The 4874-nt window shown below is 44.7% G+C and overlaps 1 pseudogene; it reads right to left on the bottom strand.

Moving 5' to 3' along the window:
- Window positions 1-2695: 2695 nt before the first annotated feature.
- LOC143930530 (fascin pseudogene) lies at window positions 2696-4551 on the bottom strand (annotated as a pseudogene).
- Between the last annotated feature and the right edge of the window lie 323 nt (window positions 4552-4874).

Here is a 4874-nt window from a genome sequence, read left to right as displayed (position 1 = left end):
TACATAGCAAAAATGACACCCCAAAATACATTCTGCTACTCCTCCTGAGTATTGTGATACCACATGTGTGAGACATTTACACAGCTGCTTCCAGTTTCATACCCCATAGAGACGATCAGAGAATGGGTGTACCTCTTTGCGGTCAGCCGCACAACTGGCCACAGCGGCCCCAGGCTCCCAGCAGAGCTCCCAAGGGCGGAGCTGGGCTTTTTAGCTGCTCAGATCACTTACACAGAAAGAGCATTGCCAGCACTATAAAATGATATCAGGGATTGTGGGTGCAGCTGCTATTTTCAATCTCTTTTTTTCCCTAACATATTAGCTACTAAATACTTAATACATATCTAGGTGATCTCACAAAAACAACCTGTTACTTCTCCCTAACCTGTGCAATTACTTACATTCCTGCAACTGGCATGCATGCTCTGCCTTTTGTTTTTGGCTCTGATGCAAGGAGACCACCAAAGGCAAATAAAACAGCAGGAAGGTCCCACAAAGTCACTGCACACTTCCAGGTCCATTCAAAATCTAACTGGCAGACCCAGAGATGTACAGTGATTTTGAGACAAGCAGGTGGCTGCTAACAGCAGAATCCCCTAGACCAGTGATGGCGAACCTTGGCACCCCAGATGTTTTGGAACTACATTTCCCATGATGCTCTGGCACTCTGCAGTGTACTAGAGCATCATGGGAAATGTAGTTCCAAAACATCTGGGGTGCCAAGGTTCGCCATCACTGCCCTAGACTCACACCATTAAGTTGCAGTTTAGCATCTTTGCCCTGGGTGCTGGATTTAGACATTTATGTGACCTAATTTCCATGCCATTTTTTTACATTTCTGGATATTGACAGCCATGTCATTGAATTGGCCGGGTATGTCAGGGATTGCCAAGGATGAGGTGATGCAGTAAGCTGTCATGTTCCATCATGCCGGATGTCCTGAACAGACCAAAAACTCAGCTCATCATTAATGTTTGGTAATTAGCATAATCACTCCGTGACTGTGTTACTTTACCCTGAAAGGACAAAGCTTTTAGGGGGGCACCTATTTTTTTTAAACATGGAAAATTTCAGAAAGGTGCTTAAACTCTTTTACACAAGGAATGTATCCATGCACTTGCCACAGCCAGGTGAGTAGGGTTATGGAAACATACACTAATGCCATCGGAAGGGTACAAATACTGGATGTGTTGAAAAAAGGCACTTGTCCCCCAAAATGGAGAGAAGGTACCTTGCAAAGGGGGAGATAGTTCCTGTAGCATACCAGGCCAAATGCCTGAAAGGAATGTTGAAAGGAATGTGGCCTGGTATACTACAGGAAGAGGGGATGCATGCTTGCTGCCCTTCCTTTCATGGCCACCCAACCCAGGAAAGGGCTCTTGATAAAGAAATTGGTTGATTTTTAAGGGAAACTCCAAGATTTTTAAAAAGAAAGTTAAAAATGGAAAAAAAAAAATGTGAGGCTCCCCTTACATTTCTTTTTTTTTTTTTCTTGGCGATATTTGAAATTTACTGTAGTTACAATAAATTTTTTATAAACGCATTAAATTACAGCAACATTTTGAAAAACAGAATAAAAAAAAATTATACTTAATACTGGTCATTTTTCCCTTGCACAACTTCCAGTAATTCATAAAAAAAAATAAAAGGAAAAAAAGAAAAAAAAAGGGGGGGGGGGATTAAATGTGCAGATACAGCATATCATTCGGTAAACTGGATTTATGAGGCTTAATGTACACAGCTCTTCAAAAAAGTGTTACAAATGGGAAAGTAGAATTTACTTAGCTCACAGGTCGTGGTCTAAAAGGTTTTAAAAAAGATAGCCAGTATAAGGAACAGATTGCTCATTACAATAACACACTGAGACTGAATGCCTAAAAAGGAGACTTAAACCTGGACATCTACACAAGTGAAGGGTGTATATGCAGAAGCAGTAAAAAGACTACAGAAATGGGATTCTAGCACATTATTTCAATTAAGACCGAGATGTACTGTTACCTCTAAACACTTTTTGAAAGACTAATTTCCAGAACCTTAGGATTTCACAGCAGCCCAGAAAGATATTCCAAGCAAACTAAAATGATCAATATTTATAGCACCATTATATAGAACATGTCCCAATAGTATGATGCTGCAAAGCCATGCATGGAAAGTTCAGGTAGAGCTCACTTTTAGTCTTTGTTTTTTATATTTTACAAAATTTTAGCAGAAGACACCTTATACTTAGAACTGCTGGTATTAAGATGCTGCTGGGTTAAGGACAATTTGAATCTAATGTGTAGCTGTTATTTATACAGGTGGTTTGGCTTTCATGACATTACAAATTGGGTAACATTTTATAAATCCCCATTTGAGGTAGTTCTCATCTCTCTTGTGTACAGTTGTGTGTAGGAGCAGGAGATGTGCACAGGAAACATCTGTCCATACACAAAGGAGAATGTATATCAGACTATGCACACTTAACTTTTTCATTACTAGACTCTTAGCACTTCAAGGCAGCTCCATAGTAACAATATGGTTTCTCATCCTAGCAGTATCACACTTCGTTTGGAGGTGGATGTGAAATACTACAGGGATCATAAAGATCAGTCTGCACCAAGCTGTTTCCAGCACTATGAATCTGAGTCTTCCATGTAGAAGATTTCACAACCAACATTTATTCTTCTGCAGTGCCCTGTGTGCAGTTTGTAAGGAAGCTCCAGTTGTTAGGGTGACAATTTACAAGAGCTCCTCAAGGTTTTGTTAAAACGGTATTATAGAAGGTAACCCAGGCTAAAGTAGATTCTGAACTTTGGTGCCGAGATCATATTCCATAAAAACGGCCGTAAAACGAGGTAGCAGTTTATTCTATTAGGATGTGCTATGAACAATGGTGCAATTTACCTCAATTTGTGCCCTATGGAGAGCAAATAGTTATGACCTAATCGCTGACAGGAGCAGGTCCTGTTGAGCTATAGAAGGTTTATAGGATTAACTGAAATAAAAAACTCTCCAGTAAACAAAGCTTTGCGTAATGCCCTGCACATGCAGAGCGACAAGTAACATTTACATTTTTTTGTACCCAACCACGAGAGATTCAGCTAAAGTTGGAGGCCACAGGTTCCAGGTGTTTAGTATTCCCACAGGGTGGACGAGTCAACGGATTCTGCATTGGCTTTCAAAACTCCAGCATGATCACCCTTCAGGTAGAGGCCATTCACCTTGATCGCTACCTTATTCTGATCACAGAATTCAAAGAAATAATCAACAGGGGAAGAACTACTGCTGGTAACAGATGTATCACTGCCTACGGTCGAGTATTTTCCTGTGGAGTCTTTGAGGTTGTAGGCCCCATCATTAAATTCCAGTTGAAAGACATCATAAATTGAGCGGTTAGAATCTAGGGTCCCAGTCATTTTACAACAGCCTATGAATCCATGTTTTCCCCTTAGGACAATTAGTGGACGGTTGATACATTTCATCAAGAAATGCTCAGTTTCCACGGGAGAATCCACAGATGCTGCCAACTGTCCATTCTTCTTAGCCGTCACATATTTTCCATTTGCTGCTCTTAAAGTTATCCGACGATCACATCAATCAATGTCAAAGTAACACTGGTCATTTAGTGTTGAAGCTGTAGCTTGGATGCCACCATTATTTGAAAGAGTCCAGTACTTCCCAGTATGAGTCCTAAAAGCACATTTCTTTGTGTCCTTGTTTATTTCCAATTGAAAAGTCTCTTGGTCACTCTCTTCATCTTGATTGGCTGAAAGATCCATACCTTGTCTGGTGGACACGTTCCGTCCATTGCCTGAAGTGAGCACCACCTGAGGACAGCTCCTTTCCAGCACAAAGAGCTCGTCTCGGCCCCACCTTGCTGTTCTTGCCGGCTTTGAGGGTCCCAGAGGGGGTGAGGTAGCGGCCATCGTTGACCCTGAAGGCCACCTTCCCGGCAGAGATGTCCAGGGGGAACCTGGTGTCTGGGTCGGGCTCGGTTCTGAGGGTTCCATCCAGGGCCAGCAGTCGGTGGTCAGGGGTCTGGATGCTATAGTTGTCCTGGAAGATGAGGGTGATGAGGGAGTCCAGCCCCCAGGGCACATCCCGCTCTACGGACAGATCCTCACCGTTGGCCGCCAGACGGGCGTACCTCTTCCTAGTCACCGAGTAGATGGTGACCTGGGGGTGCATGGCCAGGTGGACGCCCCACTTCTCAGGCGGGGACACGGAGGGGGAGAAGCAGCTGATCCGGTCCTCGCTGCCCCCCAGGTAGCGGCCGTACGCCTCAGACTGGAGCACCCAGCGGCCGTCCCCCTGAGCGCTGACCAAGAAGCGGCACTCCGAGTTCCGGCTCTCCGCCTCCCCGAACACCCGGCCATCCTTGTCCACCAACAGATACCGGCCTAAGTGGCTCCGGAGCAGCATCGCCTCCTCGCCCACCGGCTCCAGGGTCCATACCCGCTTCTTCTTCAGGCTGGAGGCGGACGCATTGATTTTGAAGCCGAAGCTCTCGGCGGTCAGGTACTTATTGTTGCAGTTGATGAGTCCGAGCTGCAGAGGACTGGAGGCGCTCATGGTGATGGATGAGGAGATGAGGAGGACCGTTATAAAGCACTGCTGGTGGTGGAGGGATTGCTGTCCCCTTACATTTCTAACCATATATTTATCCAGCCATGCAGCCTGGGTCAGGAAAGTGTGTGTGTGCGTGTGTGCGGGTATCTATCCTTATATTTTCAAGACACCTTGTAATGTTGAGAGATAAGGATCTGAAATCCCTCTATTATAATACAGGGGCTTCCTCCCAGGGAATAAGAGTAGTGAAGGGAAAGATACAGTCCCAAAGTGGAGCTGAGCCCACCCTCCCTTAAGGCTCCTTTCACACTGGGGCTGGAGCGGCA

The sequence above is a fragment of the Lithobates pipiens genome, unplaced genomic scaffold (assembly GCF_037356315.1).
Source record: "Lithobates pipiens isolate NorthernLeopardFrog02 unplaced genomic scaffold, aLitPip1_a1.2 Scaffold_25, whole genome shotgun sequence".
Lineage (NCBI taxonomy): Eukaryota > Metazoa > Chordata > Amphibia > Anura > Ranidae > Lithobates > Lithobates pipiens.
The sequence above is the reverse complement of the archived record's forward strand: the minus strand, read 5'-3'. Positions and strand labels throughout refer to the sequence as shown.